Source organism: Mastomys coucha, unplaced genomic scaffold (genome assembly GCF_008632895.1).
Source record: "Mastomys coucha isolate ucsf_1 unplaced genomic scaffold, UCSF_Mcou_1 pScaffold19, whole genome shotgun sequence".
NCBI classification, from domain to species: domain Eukaryota; kingdom Metazoa; phylum Chordata; class Mammalia; order Rodentia; family Muridae; genus Mastomys; species Mastomys coucha.
In genome coordinates, this window is record NW_022196901.1 from 20,360,719 (window position 1) to 20,378,766 (window position 18,048).

General features: G+C 46.4%; 1 long non-coding RNA gene across 2 annotated transcripts in view; it reads left to right on the plus strand.

Moving 5' to 3' along the window:
* The first annotated feature begins 16,201 nt into the window (after positions 1–16,201).
* The window catches only part of LOC116097425, a 4,750-nt gene continuing 2,903 nt past the window's right edge, over positions 16,202–18,048 (plus strand). The window contains exons 1-2 of one of the 2 annotated variants that reach the window (XR_004121423.1): positions 16,202–16,276; positions 16,660–17,004. This is a non-coding gene — a long non-coding RNA (uncharacterized LOC116097425). Of the gene's footprint in view, positions 16,277–16,659; positions 17,005–18,048 lie in introns of those variants that run through there. The other variant, XR_004121424.1, reaches the window with a different exon arrangement.

The following is an 18,048-nucleotide window of genomic DNA, read 5'->3' on the forward strand; positions in this document are numbered from 1 at the left end:
GGTGCTGATGGTGTTGGTGGTGTTGGTGGTGCTGATGGTGTTGGTGGTGCTGATGGTGTTGGTGGTGCCGATGGTGTTGGTGGTGCTGATGGTGTTGGTGGTGCTGATGGTATCCCTCTGACATCCTCATTACTGGCCTTGTGACTTTGCTGAATATCTACCCCACTCTAATCTTATTACTTTTCTGACAGGAAGCTTGTTGTGGTCCAGTCAAAACAGGTTAGATCCAAGATGGCTGCCAGACTACTTGTTACTTCATCATAATTCACTTATATGCTAAAAGACACACCCTCTTAATAGCAAGACGGTTGACATGCTGAGGACCAGAAGAGCCATAAAAGCAAACAGATCCAGGGCTTGGGACCAGGGAAATCTTCACGTATCCAGGAAAAAATCTGACTGTCCTCCCATCTGTGAGCACCTCCAGCCTTCTTCTTTCTTTGTGCATTGTTGATTCCACTCCAGTGTCCCCAGCAGTCTGAACCTCTGAGCAGTGCACCTGCATCCCTGTCTCTCCTATTTTTGGCATAAAAGGCATAGTGAGCCTTCACCAATCACTTGGAGCTTGGCATACATCACTGTGTAATCTTAAGAGGGGAAAAATACCTGATTTGTCCAAACATTGATAATGTTTCTGTTTGTGAAACACTTGACATCCTGCCAGTCTGCTCCTGCAGGCTGCAAAGAGCCCTGCATGCCTCTGGACACACCATCTACCAAATGTGGTAAAGGGTTTATGCAGCCATCTTTAGTATCATTGTAGGTCAGGACAAGATGAAGGACTGCAGTACAATCAACCACCTATATATGGTTCAGCAAGCTAAGATACCAGGAAAGTGCCTCTCCCTGCTGAGTCACTGCCTGGCTAGCTGTGATGTCAATATTTCCCTAGATCCTCAGGGGAGACCCAAGCTGATCTGACACTAAGTAGCCAAGGTTACCCTGAACTTCTGATCCTCCCATCTCTGTCTTCTGTGTGCTGGAATTACAACTATGCTCCACCACACTCTATGTAGACGTAAGTTTTAGATGAGGGTGCCGCTGCCCAGCATTTCAGTTGGCTTTTTTAAAGAGAGGCTGAGATTTGTTTCTTACAAGGATACCACTTTTTATTTTTTTAGGTTTATTTATTATTTTAAACATATTCTTTGTTGATTCACATAATGTCCCTCAATTCCATTCATCTCCCAATTCCTCCAAATCTGCTCTCTGCTCTTGAAAACCGTCCCCAAAGAAAACAAACAAACAAACAAACAAACAAACAAACATATAAGCAAATCTCTCCATGGAAGCTGCAGTGTATCACCATGTACCCCACAGTAAATCGTTTTGCCCAAACAACTTTTTTGGATTTTTTTTTGGCACATGTTCATTGCAGTGAGTTACCCGTCTAGTTTGAAGTCTCTGGCTTCTGCTATACTACCAATCCTGGATCCTCATCAATACTCTTCCTAGATATCTTCCAGTTGCCCTGTGTTGTGGACATCATGCAGCCTTGGTTTGGCAGAACTGGCCCTTTCACATGCTCTAACACTTCACAGACAGGGTAGATGTTGAGGTGGTCAAACTCAAAGCCCTAGATTTGGGCCTGAGTGGTAGCTGAGTTGGTCAGGCTGAAAGTCTCCCCACCCCCAACTCATGCCTTTGGGGCCAGCTCTCCAGCACTGCCCAGGTAAGGGGTAGGGCCAGCTCTGTGGAGCCCTCAGATGGCAGCATGGTCTCAGATGGCAGCCCAGATCAGGAATGTCCCCATGGCCTTTGATGGTACCGTGGGCCATGGACATTGACACAGGACCCCGCTGCTGTAAAGCCACAGACCCAAACATGGCCTCGGGTGGCATCTCAGGCTGCTCATATTAGTGTGGTCCTCTATCCTTGGGGCTCCAACTCCATGTCTCTTCATTGTGCACCTACCCATCTGCTTCTCTTTCTTTCCATCTCTCCACTGCTTACTTGCTCATCTTAGAGGCTCCCAGGCCTCTGGCACCAGGCAGGGCTCATCTTGGGAGTGCCTAGCCTGCCTATGCTGAATGACTTTTTAAAAAAGACTTTAAAATTTTTTTTTACGTGTATCAGTGCTTTGCCTATATGCACAGCTATCCACTATGTGCATACAGTGCCCATGGGGGCCAGAAGAAGGCATCAGATTCCCTGGATCTAGAGTTACAGATGGTTGTGAGCTGCCATGTGGGTGCTGGAAAATAAACTCATGTTCCCTGGAAGAGCAGCCAGTGCTCTTATCTGCTGAGCCCTCTCTCCAGCCCTCTATTTTATGTTTTAATTATGTGTATGCTGTGTGTCTCTGTGTATGCTCATGTGCGTGCAGCTGCCCTGTTGAGTCCAGAGAGAGCATCCGATCTCCCGGAGCTGTAGGTGGTTCTCGACTGCCTGGCTTGAGTGCTGGGGACTGAATTGGAGCCTTCTGCAAAGTCAGCAAGCACGGTAAGCACCAAGCCATCTCTCCAACCCTCAGGCTGTCATCTCTTTCTTGAGAATCTTCAGAGACAGTTGTAACTAGATACTGAAGTGGTGGTGTAAAAAATACTGACAACTTCCAGAGTGAGGATCTAGTTCCAGGCCTCTCTTCTGAGTCTATTTGAAGATACCCTGGGGGTTGTCTCTGGGGAGGATGGAAGAAAGAAGTAACCTAACTTAATGGGCTTAAGGGTCAGCACATACCTCCTGTGCATTTTGTGGAGTTGGGTTTGTTTGTTTCTGTTTTTGAGACGGGGTTTTGTTGTATAGCCCTGGCTGCCCTGGAACTCGCTCTGTAGACCAGGCTTGTCTTGAGCTCACAAAAAATCTGCCTGCTTCTGCCTTCCAAATGCTGGGATTAAAGGAATGCGCCTTCACTGCCTGTACTGCTGGTTGCCTCTGCCTCTGGCCACCACCACCCAGTGACACACACACACACACACACACACACACACACACACACACACACATACATGATTAGTTCAAGGCCAGCCTACATAGCAAATGCCAGGCCAGTCGAGACTAATTACATAGTGAGTCTCTGTCTCAAGGAACAGAAACAAAACAAACAGCAGAAAAGTTCATCCCAACGAGTAGTGAATTGTACTTCTCTTGGAATTTCCAGTCGCCCTTCTCCATTACTGCTGTTGTTATCTGTCCTTATAGGCATTTGACTCATGTTGGTCAGGATGACCATGAACTCCAGCCTCCATCTTCCAAGTGCCTGGGCAAGCCAGCCTCATAGAGGTCTTGAGAGGAGTTCAGATACAAGAAGTTTCTCCAAGTCTCTCCAGTCTGGAGTGCCTGGCCTTCCTCTCTAGACCATGGTGTAGTGTTTCCCCAAGTGTGACTTCTGGAAAACTCTGCAGCCATAGATGACTTGCTTCTTACTTAGGCTAGTGTGGAGGTCAGGTCAAGCTGATTTCTACTAAAACTTAAGGCCAGAGCTTGGTGCCTGTCTGGTAGATTACTCCCCTAGCAAGCGCCAGAGCCAAGGGTCATCCGGCTGTGAGGTCATCAGTGGTGGAGTTGTCTGCTTGCCACCCATGAGGTTGTAGGTTTTGCCCTGGATCTGCAAGGAAACAATATTTTTAAAAAATATATAATGCTAATATATATTTGCAATGGTATATATGTGTGCCTGTGTAAATGCATGATGTGTATGTGTGGTTGTCCAGAGGCCAGAAGAGGGTATTTGAGTCCCCGGAGCTAGAGTTACAGATGGTTGTGAATTGTCTGACATAAATGCTGGGAACTGGAATTCAGACCATCTGGAAGAGCAGGAAGTGGTCTTAACTCCAGAGCCATCTCTCCAGCCCTGCAGAAAGGATTTCAAAAGTCAAAACAGACAGGACAGAGGCCGGTGAGGTGGCTCCACAGGTAAAGACACTTGCCCTGTATGCCTGCTGACCTGAGTTCAGTCCCAGAACCCACAGAAAGGTAGAGGAGAGAGCTAACTCCACTGGATTGTTCTTTGACCTCTATGTATGTGTGTTGTACAGCATAAACACCCTCTTCTCCATACCATCCACAATAAATAAGTGAAGAAATTGTTTTTGTTTTTGTCATTCGAGTCTGAGTTTCTGACTCTGTAGAACAGGCTGGCCAGGAACTCAGAGATCTGCTTGCCTCAGCCTCCTAAGGGCTGGGATTAAAGTCATTCACCACCACCATCCAGCTAAACAGAAAAAAAAAATTAACATTTAAAAATGTGGGTCAGGAGAGATGGTTCGTCAGTTATGAGCACTGGCTGCTCTTTCACAGTACCTGGATTTTATTTTCCAGAATTCACATTGGAGCTCACAACTGTCTGTAACTTCAGTTCTAGGGGATTTGAAACCCTTTTTTGGTCTCTGAGGGTACCAGGCATTCATGTGGTGTACATACATATATACATACATACAGGAACTCACATGTATACTTTTAAAATACTTTTAAAAATAGAGAAGACTGCCGGGCAGTGGTGGTGCATGCCTTTAATCCCAGCACTTGGGAGGCAGAGGCAGGTGGATTTCTGAGTTCGGGGCCAGCCTGGTCTGCAAAGTGAGTTCCAGGACAACCAGGGCTATACAGAGAAACCCTGTCTCAAAAAACCAAAAACCAATAACCAAAACAAAACAAAAAAACAAAAAAGTAGAGAAGACTGAAAAAGTATGATAAAGTAAAAAAGAAGAGAAAACATTAAAAAAAGCGTCATGAAACAGCATTTGTAGTAAATCTTGTTTAAAATAGAAAGCTGAAGGATGATTTGGTGGGTGGGTGGGGACTGTTTAGGAAAGAAATGGCTTACCTTGGCTTTGCTTTCACTTCCTGCTACCAAGGAGGCTCCAGTGAGTCCTGAGATTCAAACAGAATGTGTGCAGAAGCCTTCGGATCCCATGTAACAAAGCCCCTATAAGTCTTGCCCTCTCTGAAAAGCACTGGAGCTTAGTTCTCTTGTAAATGTTCTGACAACTTCATTCTTGTCTCCTGCTTGTATTATCTGCAAATCACAAAATACTCTTGAGCTATTTTCCATCCTCCTTAGTAGTAAGCAGGGAAGAAATAAACAACATTTAAAATGCACAAATGCAAATATATTTGCATAAGAATGTTTACTGTAATTTCAGAGATTAGAAACAAATGTTTATTAACTGAAGCTAGCTCAGGCCAGAATGCTAATTTATTAATAATTGCTAAGGGAAGTGAAATACAGGTGTGTGTGTGTGTGTGTGTGTGTGTGTGTGAAAGAGAGAGAGAGAGAGAGAGAGAGAGAGAGAGAGAGAGAACACTGAGAGACAGAGATCTGACATGCAAGGTTGTATATGGAGAAAAAGGAGAAAAATAAGCTGCTAGACCTGATGGCTCATACCTGTATCCCTGACACTGGAGAAGTTGAATGACAGCATTGCTTTGAGTTGGGGGCTAGCCTGGACTCACAATGAGTTTGAGGCCAGCTGTGGATGTAGAACAAAAACTGGTCCATCCTGCCAAAACCACGAGAGTTAAAAGCAGGCAGATTTCTATGAATTCCAGACTCTACATAGTTAGTTTGGGGACAGCCAGGACTACATAGCAAGACCCTGTCTCAAACCCAACCCCCTACCACAAAACAGTAAACAACTAACAACAAGGCTAGAGGGTTCAGCACATGGTAGAAGGAGAAAATTGAATCCCCAAATTGTCTTCTGACCCCCAAGTATGTGCTGTGGCTTCTATTGTCCCCAAATCCCTTTCCCGAACCCTCAAATCAGTTGATAAATGTAATAAAACATTTAAAAAACCCAAACATACACCAGGAAAGACTAGTGGGAAAGCAGTAAATAGTCTAATCTCCAGGGGGGCAAGTGTTTTAAAGTTTATCTCTGTGCAAGGACAACTGTGGTCACCTAGGCATGCACGAGGGCAGAGGGCAGTGGATGGATGTATGGGGAGGTCCTGTTTCCTTAACTGGTTCCTGATTTGGTCAATAAAGAAGGTGGAAGCTAATTGTTGGGCAAAAGGAAAAAGGTGGGACTTCTGGGTCTCAGGAGGAGGAAGAGCAGACTCAGAGAGAGATAAGGGAGGGTTCAGGTCAGGCTTTGGAATGAGATGCATGTGGCAACCTTGTGGTGGCCAGAACTTGTGGCCTCTGCAAGTCGCAATTTTTTTCCTCTAGCTAGTTGTGGTCCAAGTCTACAATATATTACTTTGCCATTAAAAGTCTACTCTTCCCATAATTTTATGTAACCAGTGGTCAAGATGGCACCACAAAAAGATATAAGCCTGTCCTGGTTGATGCTCTTGTTACATTAACACAATCTAGGGTCATTTGGGACAAGGAACTTTCATTTGACAAAATGCTTCCTTGATAAAAATTTCCCTGTATGGGATGAAGAAATGTCTCAGGCATTATGAGTACTTATTACTCTTGTTGAGGACCTGGGTTTGGTCCGCACTGGGTCCATTACAACCACCTGTAATTTCTCTTCTAACCTGTAGCACATATACAAACACTTAGGCACACATACACACACAAATATAGTCAGGCACACACATGTGCACACACACAAATATGTACACTCAGCACAGACACAAATATATACACTCAGGCATACACACATACACACACACATAATACATGCACTTAGGAACACACACATACATATATACACTCAGGCACACACACATACATATACTCAGGAACACACATATACATATACATACATACATATACTCAGACACATACATACATACATGCACACACACAAGATTTACCTATAGGCAAGTTTGTAGTGCATTGTTCTGATTAATGATTGCTTTGGGAGTGCCCAACCCATTATGGGTGGTGCTTATGATGGACTGGTGATCCTAGTTATTTTATCAAAGCAGGTTGAGCAAGCCATGAGGAGAAAACCGATAAGCAGCTCTCCTTCATGGCCTGTGTGTCAGCTCCTGCCTCCAGCTTCTGCCTGGATTTCCCTCAGTGGTGGCTATGACCTGAGAGCTTTAAGCTGAAATCAACTCCCTAGTCAAGCTGTTTTTAGCCAGTGTTTCCCCCAGCAATAGAAACCCTGACTAGACAAATTCTCCAAAGTCAACCTGGAAGTCAAATTAATTTGGACTTTACTTTGCCCACAGAGGGTAGAATTCTACAAGAACAACGTAAAAAGTTAATTATAGGGGATTGGAGAGATGGTTCAGCAGTCAAGAGCACTGACTGTTCTTCCAAAGGTCCTGAGTTCAATTTCCAGCAACCACATGGTGGCTCACAACCATCTGTAATGGGATCTGATGCCCTCTTCTGGTGTGTCTGAAGACAACGACAGTGTACTCACATATATAAAATAAATACTTGTTTTTCTTTTTAAAGGTAATTATATATACATTTACTTATGTGTAATTGTGTGCATGTGTGTGTCCCACAACACATGTAATCATTAGGTAAGAGGCTAACCTTTAGAAATTGGTTCTCATCTGGCAGTGGTGGTGCACACCTTTAATCCCAGCACTTGGGAGGCAGAGGCAGGTGGATTTCTGAGTTCGAGGCCAGCCTGGTCTACAGAGTGAGTTCCAGGACAGCCAGGGCTATACAGAGAAACCCTGTCTCAAAAAGACAAAGAGAAAAAAAAGTTGGTTCTCTCCTTTCACCATGGGGAAATCCATCCAGTGAGTCTCGGCAGCGTGCCTGAAGGCCAGCTGTTGATCTGCAGGCATCTTCTCTAATGGTTGCCTAGGACTGAGATTCTTTCTAGAATAGGGGCAGTTTCCTATCAGTTTCTATGGGGAAGGTTAATGGGAAATTTGGGAATCTTGGGAATGCTGTTCTCATCAAACCCTTCAAGAATAAATGGAAGGAAACCACAGCTGTTCTCTGAAAGGTGTTGGGACCATCTTCCCCATGAGAAGTTTCATAACTGACTTCACACTGCTGCATCTGAACATGAGTTGGCCTCCTGTGATAGGGCGATGCTTTCTAAAAAAGCAAAGTATGCCTGAAAAAGAACAGTCTAGAAATGAACTTTTAGTTATTAGTGAATAAAAATCATTTTACTCTCTCTTAAAATTGAAAGCAGAAGCCAAGGATGGTGTCGCACATCTTCAATCCCAGTCCCCGAGGAGGCAGAGGCAGGCAGGTCTCAGCAAGATGAAGGCCTGACAAGGCTACATTTGTCTCAAGTAAATAAATACATAAGGTTCCAAACCAAAAGGAAAAAAGTCCTAAATTACCAAACACGGATGATATACTACCAAAAGACACAGATGAAGGGCCGCAAGCATTCTTTTGGATGGGATTTGCTGTAGCTCAAACTGATTTGAATTTACTCTGATTTGAATTTAGTGCAGGTAGCCTTGGATCGTCTGTCTTTAACACCAGAATGCTAGGAACACAGAAGGGAGCTTAGTTTTATGCAGTGCAGGGGATTAAATGGAAGGCCTACAGGATGCTAGGCAAGCAGGTTCCCAAATGATCTGCACATACCTGTCCTGATTTATTATTTTGATATGTAGCCTCAGCTGGCTTCGAACTCAAAATAATCCTCCTGCCCCTGCCTCCCCAGTGAAATTATTATAGCATATTTATTCATGTCACTGTGTACTGTCCTCACAATGAATTGAATATTGTTATTTCTGAGGTACTAACCTCAGGCACGTTGACAAATGCCCAGGTTTTGGTGATGGTTGTAGTCCTCCCCAAATCACAGGCTTACAGTACAGATGGACCCTCACTTGCCCCTAATTCAGTCTGTCTTGAGTATATTTTGGACCACTTCATTTTAAAGAAGCTCATTTGGAAATTTTTGTTTGTTTGTTTTCAGGACAGGTTTCCTCAGTGTAGCCCCAGCTGTCCTGGGACTTGATTTGTAGACCAAGCTGGCCTGAAACTCACAGAGATCTTCCTTCCTTTGCCTCCCAAGTGCTGGGACTAAAGGCATGTGCCAGCACGCCAGGTTTTCACTTGGAGTTCTTCAGAATTAGTTACATCCTTTGTGTTTGGACTTTAGTTCTCTGCTTCCACCGTGTTATCGTTGGCTGTTGAGAAAACTGCAGATACTTGTGTAACTGCATCCAGAGCTGGGGGTCGGGGACCAGACCAGAACGAAGCTGCGGAAGGTTAGCTCCTGGCCTGCTCATGCCCAGGCTCTGCACCCAAACTCCCAAAACCTTCTCCTTTTCCCTCCCTTCCCCAGTTCCCACTTTCTTCCTTTCCCTTCCCTCTTTCCTTTCTTCTACTCACTTTTTGTTTGTTTGTTTGTTTTCAAGCCCTGGCTGTCCTGGAACTCACTTTGTAGACCAGGCTGGCCTCAGACTCAGAAATCTGCCTGTCTCTACCTCCCAAGTGCTGGGATTAGAAGTGTGTGCCACCACAACCTGACTTCTCTACTCATTTTCTTTTCTCTTCTTTTCTTTTCTTTTCTTCTCTCTCTCTTTCTTTCTTTCTTTCTTTCTTTCTTTCTTTCTTTCTTTCTTTCTTTCTTTCTTTCTTATTTTTTTTGGAGACAGGTGTCACCCAGGCTTGGCAGTTAACTCCTGATTCTCTTGTCTCAGAACATAGAGTCGATGAAAGAGTTCATCCCAGATTCCCTGGGGCATTAGAGAAAGCATGCTTGTGCCAAGCTTGTGGGGAGGCTCCACTTTCACCAGACACCTGGTAGCTGGCACATCTTTATGACTTGATCTCTATGAGATGCCTATGGAAGGTTGCTTCAGCCTTCAACAACTATCTATAGAAAGGCTTAGGACTATCTTTGAGAACCAAAGATACTTGGTATCACTGTGGTATGGTAGCATTGCTCAGTGGTCCAGTTGATTTAGAAGCACAGGCACATGACAGCTAGTCACATCTTAAGAAAAAGCCAGTGGGCAAGATGGCTCAGTTCACAGTGCAGTTACCTTTAGATGCAAGATTTCTGCTATCTTCTTCTGGCCTTTATATATACCCTACACAAGCACACATACACATACACAAATGCACACACACTCTCAAAGACTCGAGCATGCATGCATACATGTTTTACATCTTGTTCTGAAGAACAGAAGACTGTCCCGTGTAGCTAGGAGGAGGGTCTCAAAGCCCACCCCACAGTGAAACGCTTCCTCCAACAGGCTGAGTCAGCTCCTCTAGCTCCCATGCTTGCCTGGATGCTCACTTTGATGATAATGGACTGAACCTCTCAGCCTGTAAGCCAGCCCCAATGAAATGTTGTCCTTTACAAAAGTTGCTTTGGTCATTGTGTTACAGCAAAGGAAACCCTAACTAAGACAGAAGTTGGCACCAGGGACTGGGGAATTGCTGTGATAGGCCTGACCATGCTTTTGTTTGGCAGAATACGGATTTGGGGACTTTGGAAAGCAATGCAATGCTTTAAGTTGGGCTTAATGGACCATCCTAGTAGGAATATGGTTCTGAGGGTGAATTGAACTGTGCAAACCTCATGTAAGAGGTTTCAGTGGAGAAGAATTTCAGTATGTGGCCTAGAGACTGTTTTTGTGATATTTTGGTGAGGAATGTGGCTGCTTTTTGCCCTTCTCTGGAGTGTCTTCCTGAGGCTAATATTTATATTAATAGATTTATATTAATTGCATTGACAAAAGAAGTCTCAAAAAAAGCCCAATAGAGACTTTGTTTTCTAGTTCAGTCTCATGAAGAGCATTTTGATCATGTGTGGCAAGCCTCGAAAGTAAAAGTACAAAATGTATGGTTCAAGTAATAAAGCAGCACCAGGAAGTAGAATGGAGTTGAATCCTGTGTTTAAGGAGATAAACAGATTAAGAAAGTAGTGACCTTGGGGCAAGATCAATACGCATATTGTTTATGCTTCTGCAGTTGAACAAGAAATAGTTATGACATGATACTTGTTATTACCTGGTTATTGTTTTCATTTGGACTTTTAATCTGGAATGAACTAAAATCCAGAAATGGAGGATACAGGTTTTTGATCCAGATCTTGAGGAATAGTAGCCATGAAAAGCTTAGGTCCAGACATGGTAGTACATGCCTTTAATCCCAGGAGACTGAGACAAACAGATCTGCTGAGCCTACAGAATAAACTCCAGCAGTGGTGATATACACTTTTAATCCCAGACTTCAGAGACATGCAGATCTTTGAGTTCAAAGTGAGTCTACAGACAAGTTCCAGGACAGCCAAGTTTAGGCAGTGAAAGAGTAGGAAAACAGAAAGCTAATGATAATGTAATAGAACAAAGGAGCCCATGTTCCAGTTCTAGCAAGCAGCAGAACTTGGCAGCTTCAGTCTTATGGCTTTGGCCTTAGAATCAAGGGTAGAAGGAGACTACTGGGACAACTGATGATCATAGTTAGCTGGAGCTAAGAAGTTAGTGGTGATAAAGAAGAGACCAGCATCACTTCGGGGAAGTGTTTTCTGAGAGCACAAAGAAGCTGTGTTTCAAAGATAGCCAAGGTTGTACCTTGTGCTGCAGCTGGACTTGGTAATGTGTAAGAGTCACCCAGGTGGTACTGATTTTGAAGGTATGAAGGGGTCAATGATAGCAGCTGAGGTTTGGCACTGTGAGAGACCATGGAAGGCCACTGGTAAAGGTGCAGTCTCAGTTGCAGTTGATGGCCCATGCAAAGAAGCTGAGGCTGGGCACCATGAAGAGAGTCTATGAGAGGATCTAGGTGAAGCCTAGTTGCAACAGAAGACTCTACTGAATTTGAGATGCCAATACCATGGGATGACCACCAAGAACAACCATGGAGTAGAGTCAACCAGAGCCTAGAATTCTACAGCAGGCAGAGCTGGAGAAGTAAAATCAGCCCTTTGGAGGAACCCAGAACATCTTGTGTGAATTCTAGACATTGGAACAAGAAGGTGTTAAAGTTGAAGTTGCCTTAGATATCCCACTCCTGGTACCAACTTTAGTTAGGGTTTCCAGTGCTGTGAAGAGACACCATAATCAAGGCAACTCTTATAAAGGACAACATTTAATTAGGGCTGGCTTACAGGTTCAGAGGTTCAGTCCATTATCATCATGGCAGGGAACATGGCAGTGTCCAGGCAGGTATGGCACTGGAGGACCTGAGAGTTCTACATCTTCATCTGAAGGCTGCTAGGAGAAGACTGTCTTCCAGGCAGCTATGAGGAGGGTCTCAAAGACCACGCCCACAGTGGCACACTTTCTCCAACAAAGCCATGCCTACTCCAACAAGGCCACCTCTCCTAACAGTGCCACTCTCGGGGCCAAGCATATTTAAACCACCACAGATTCTCAGTTCCAGCTCATTGTGGAAATGAATATATCAAAAGGGGAGACTCTCCAGTTGCCCAGCATGTTTGGCCAAAGTTCTGTGAGTTACTATAACATGGGATGTCCACCCTGGCCTTGTTTTTTTAGCAGAGGGTCATTTTGTGAAGTAGAAGCAGCATGGGAGGGACTGAACAGAGCATAAGGGACTGAGACCCTTCCCTAGCATGCATGAGCTCTCTGTTTCCAATCCTAAACCAGTGGTGTACCATCCCTATAGCCCCAGCACTCAGGAGGTGGAGGCAGGAGGATCAGGTTCAGGCATGAGGCTACCTTCAGCTATTTAGTGATTTAAGGGCCAGCCTGGGCTACAAAACAAAAATAAACATCAAAATATACAAAAAGAAAAATTGCTGGGAGGGGTGGTGCACGCCTTTAATGTCAGAAATTTTTGTTGGTAATTTCTTATTCTGCGTCCCCAGACGCTCACTCTTTCGTTGCTCCTCCTGCTTTGCCCCCTCTTTCCTGCTGAAAATGCCAAATCTCTCTTCACAGCTCCATGTGGAGCACAGCTTATACTTAAATCTGTCTCCCTGGTGGCAGGAATCTGTGTAAAGTCTGCTTTGCCTCCTGCAGTGGCAAGCTCTCCGTCTCTTTGACATTAACACACACATAGTTATTATTAACTCACTCGGGCCAGGAAACATGGTGATGTGCTCTTAGAGTCCTGGCACTTGGGAGCTAGAAACAGAAGGGTTGGGTCTTCAAGGTCATCATTGGCTACATCAGCCAGTTTGGGGCCATCCTGGGCTATATGAGATCTTGTCTCTAGGAACTGAAGCCAATGCTGAAGATAAAGAGTTTTTATTCATTTACAAAGCCCTGGATTGAATCCCAATATCACTGAAAATAAATCAAAGCAAAAAACCCAAACAAAACCAAAGGACAAGAAAAGCCTCCTTGTCTCAGAGAGTAGGAGGTCCAGGGTCCATGTGGCTGGGACTTGCAGTTCAGTGGCTCTCAGCATAAAGACTGGGCTGCAGTCTGTAAACCTGATGAGGGTCGCAGAGCCTGCTTCCCAGGGGTCACCTGCCAGGCTAGTGTTAGGACAGGGCTGCTTTTGCCACAAGGCCTTCTCATCACAGGGTCAGAATGGAGGCAAACCGAGGAGAGAGCCACTCATTCCAGGACCACTGCTGTGGACCTCACATGGCAGGCAGGACCAGGGTACCATGGGCATGGACTTTGAAGAGGTGTCACTGGGGCCCATCTGGAAGGCCGGCTGCCAATGCCTTTGGTGATAATTTGTGAGAAGACCTCGGGCAAGAAGCTCCCAGGATTGGAAGTATGGGTTAGACTGTACTACATGGGCTATGGCTTAGTGAGAGAAAGAGTTAATTGGCTTACAAAAGTACTTCTCACAGGATAACTCATCTGCCAGGCTCTGGCCCAAGTCCTAGAATCAGGCTGCCTTCTTTATTTGGGGGTGTGGTGGTGGTAGTGTTTATGGTAGCTGTCTGAGTTCCCATCATTTCTCCTCTTGCTTCAGAGTAAGTAGGTCGAGGAGATGAGAGAGCACATGGACAGGTGGCTCCTACAGAGGAGGTTTGGACCAGTCCTGATACAAAGGCACCGAGAACTTGGGAAGGAAGATGTGAGCGAGGAAGCTGGCAGGCCGCCCTTAGAAGGGCTGGGTCCAGCTTTGCTCCTTTGAGGAGTTCTGCACCTGATTAACAATTCTGCTCAAGATGGATTAAGCTGCTGGAGCCTCTCTCCATTTGGGAGTGCCAGCTCTCTCCTCTTAGTACCCTGCTCCAGTCCCACCCCACCCTCAACCCCAGATTACTCTTGGGGCACCTTTGAGTCCAGGATACATTATGGTTCCCCCTGGAAGGGCAGAAGAGGCTGGGTCCCTTCAAGATCAGAGATGAGGAGAGACAAGGACCATGATTATGAGAGAAACTCAATTTTAGAAGCCTTACTGGGGATACAGCTGGGGATAGAGCTCAGCCACTAGAGTGCTGGGCTAGCATTACAAGGCTCTGAGTTCAACCCCCAGCACTGCATAAACCAGACATGATGTCAGACAGCTATAAGCTCAGTACTTGGGAGTTGGAGGGAAAGGAACAGAAGTTCAAAGCCATCCTCAGCTACAACCTTCACCGGAAGAATGCGGCAGCCAACTGGAGGTGGCCTAGGGCTGCTTGTATTAAAACATGGTCATCAAGCCCAGAGACTGCCATCCCTGGAAAAGGCTGCTTCCTGTTCCTTGAGTCCTGTCCCCCTCTCCTGACTCAGGCTTTTCCAAAGACAGCAAATCCTTAGACCAACTCTAGTTACAGCTGTTACTTCAATGGAACCCGAGTTTCTTTTGTTTCTTCCCTCTGGCAAAAACAAGGCTTTAAAATTCTATTTATTATTATTTTTTAAAGATTTATTTTTATTTTATGTGTATGCGTGTTTTGTCTTCATGAGTATAGATACACTGTGTCTGTACCTATGCCCAGAAGAAGATGCCAGATGCCCTAGAATGGAGTTAAGGACAGTTGTAGGTTGGCATGTAGGTACTAGGAACTGAGCCAAAGTTTTCTCCAGACACACTTACTTATATTAGTGTGTGTGTGTGTGTGTGTGTATGTGTGTGTGCCCCCGCGAGTTGTGGAGGGCATGTGGGCCATGGCATGCACATGGAGGTCAGAGGACAGCTCTGGGGAGTTGAGGTTTCTGTTGTGGAGGGCATGTGGGCCATGGCATGCACATGGAGGTCAGAGGGCAGCTCTGGGGACTTGAGGTTTCTCCTCCAACCTTAGGTTTCAGAAACTGAGCTCCGGCTGACAAGTTTGCATAGAGAATGGCCTCACTCACTGAGCCACTGCCATGTGCCAGAGCAGACTTGTAAAATCATTGGTTAGTTATCTGAAAAACTGCTTTCTTCTTTGGCAGCTGTCCAAATGAGCCTTCAGCCAAACTGGTTCATTCAGTACTGGGGGGGGGGGGGGGGGGGGGGGGCAATGGTATAGGCGAGCCCTGTTCACCTGTTCTTCCGATACTGCCCCACCACTTCCGCCCACTCTCCTCTTGGCTTGGCCTCTGCTTCCTGGCTCTCAATCCTCCCACTTTCCTCTGCCTGCTTCCAAGTTGTTCTCTATTCAGCTGAAGTCCAAGGATCTCCCTCAGAGAACACAGCTCACGGTGGGCTCCTCTGGCTTAGCTGCCAAGGCCTCCGCGGCAGCCTCGGCCCCAACACAATGGGCCTTTATGCCTGGCTCTGGCACTCCCCCCTGGCCCCAGCTGCCCCCATGCTCTGGTTTTCCTTGGTCTTCAGGATTTTTTCTCGTTGACTTAGCCATTACAGTACAGGGAATGGGAGGAAGGCTCTGGAGACAAGAGTTTGCTGCCTGGCTCCGGAATGACATCATCAGGGGTCACCAGTCACAAAGAGCAGAGACTTTGCTTTCCTGATCAGGGACAAAGATAGTCTCCCTTCCTCTCCCTCTCTCTCTCTCTCTCTCTCTCTCTCTCTCTCTCTCTCTCTCTCTCTCTCTGTCTCTCTCAATGTCGTATCACCTACCCCAATCCAAACAAAACAAAACAAACTTGTTGTAGAAGCTGGGGTGTGTCACACCCTTTGCCCAAACAGCTTCACATGCAAATGTTCACTGAGGTGAGTCATTGGCCTGCTTTGAGGCCTCTGGCTTCTGCTACACGACCAATCCTGGATCCTCTCCAGGACTCCTCTTATCCTGTTGTTGCCCTGTGTCGTGGAGATCCTAAAGCTTTGGTTTTACAGGTCTGGTCCTTTCACATGCTCTAGCAGTTCATAGACGGGCTGGGTGTTGGGGTGGGCCATCTCGAAGCTCTGGATTGAGGCCTGGGTATTAGCTGAGTTGGTCAGCCCAACAGGTATCCCGTGTTTTTCTGCACTCATGCCACCAGGGCCAGCTCTGCCCTGGCAAGGGGTGGGGCCAGCTCCTGGAGTGCTTCAGCAGGCAAGGGGCGGGGCCAGCTCCTGGAGTGCTTCAGCAGGCAAGGGGCGGGGCCCGGTCTCTTGTTCTCACACCCTTGGGAGCCAGCTCTACTCTTCTGCCCAGGCAATGTTTGAGGCTTGCCTTCTGGAGTGCTGCGGCTTGCAGGGGTAAGGCCAACTCTCCTACCTTACCCAGGTGTGGGAAGATCGTGGGGGGAGAGTAGTGAGGGAGGGTTGTGGGGCTCATGCCCTTGGGGCAATCCATGTCCCTTACCACCAGGGCCAGCTCTACTGTGCTGCCCAGGTGAGGTGTGGAGGCCTATAACTCTTGACACCTAATCAGCCTAGGACAGGTTTTTCTCTTTCTCCTCTCCTCCCTTCTCCCCTTCCTTCCCCTACTCTCCCTTTTCCTCCCCTTCCCTTTCCCCTCCCTTCCCCCCTTCTCTCTTCCTTCCTTTTCACTATGTAGCACGGGCTGGCCTCCAACTAGTGCCTCAGCCTCCTGAGTATTGGGATTACAGGGAAGACTCACCAAACTCACTTCCCACCAGCCTAGGAAACTTCTAAAATTCCCTCAAGTGGAGAGTGGAGGAGGCCACAGTTCAACTCCAGCTTAGGGGTGAAGCAGAAGTGGACATCACTCACTCAAACATCTGCACCCTGTGGGGGTAGCAAGGGTGTGTGAGAGCTGTTGCTATGAACACCTGAGAGCTGTTGCTATGAGCACCTGAGAGCTGTTGCTATGAGCACCTGAGAGCTGTTGCTATGAACACCTGCTCACACTATAAGATACGTTTGTGTGACTGGACTTCATGTTGAGTTCTCACATCTCTTGGAGAAGGTGCAGAAGTCAGCAGAAACAACAAGGACCACCAGACCCAGGCACATGGGTTCGCTGCCCCCTGGTTTCCCCCTCATCAGCAAGTGCCTGTTTGAAGGTGCAGGTGGTAAAGGCTGTGTGGAGATGGGTGCAGGAGGCTTGCATCCACTGCAGTTGACTGGCTATGGAGGAGGGTGGTGGGAGTCCATGTTCAGGCTCAAGGGATGCTGACCATGAACATTGAGAACATGGATGTAACCCCAAACTATCCCCACTTCCACACATGGGTTCTTTTTCTTTTTTTAAAAAAGGTAATTTTTGCGGGGAAGTGGTGGCACATGCCTTTAATCCCAGCACTTGGGAGGCAGAGGCAGGTGGATTTCTGAGTTCGAGGCCAGCCTGGTCTACAGAGTGAGTTCCAGGACAGCCAGAGCTATACAGAGAAACACTGTCTTGAAAAACAAACAAACAAACAAACAAGGTAACTTTTACCTTATTTTTTAATTTGATGTGCTTTGGTGTTTTGTTTACATGTATGTCTGTGTGAGGGTGTCAGATCTCCTGGAATTGGGGTTATTGACAGTTGTGAGCTGCCACATAGGTGCTGGGAATTGAACCAGGGTCCTTTGGAAGAGTAGCCAGTGCTTTTAACTGCTGAGCCATCTCTTAGGCCCCCACCCATGGGTTCTAACCCAGGTCTGGGAGCTAACATTGCTGGGCTCCTGTACTACTTTAGGTGGGTTTGGTGTTGATTAGCACTTTGTGCTGGCATGCAGTAAAACATATAAAGCAGGGCATCATGGGATTGTACACCTGCAGTCCCAGCTCTGAGAAGGCTTAGGACAAAAGGATCACCTCAGGTGCCAGGTCAGCCTGGGCTAAAAATAATGAGGCCTTGCTACAAACAAGAGAACAGCCAAGAAGCTTGGGACCTCAAAAGCCATCTTCATTTACATAGTGAATTTGAAATAAGCCTGGGCTGAGGCCCTATCTTAAAAAAAAAAGTATGCTGGGACACAACATACCTTTAAGCCCAGCTTAGGAGGCAGAGGCAGAGGAGGCAGAGGCAGAGGCGGCAGAGGCAGAGGCAGAGAGGCAGAGAGGCAGAGAGGCAGAGAGG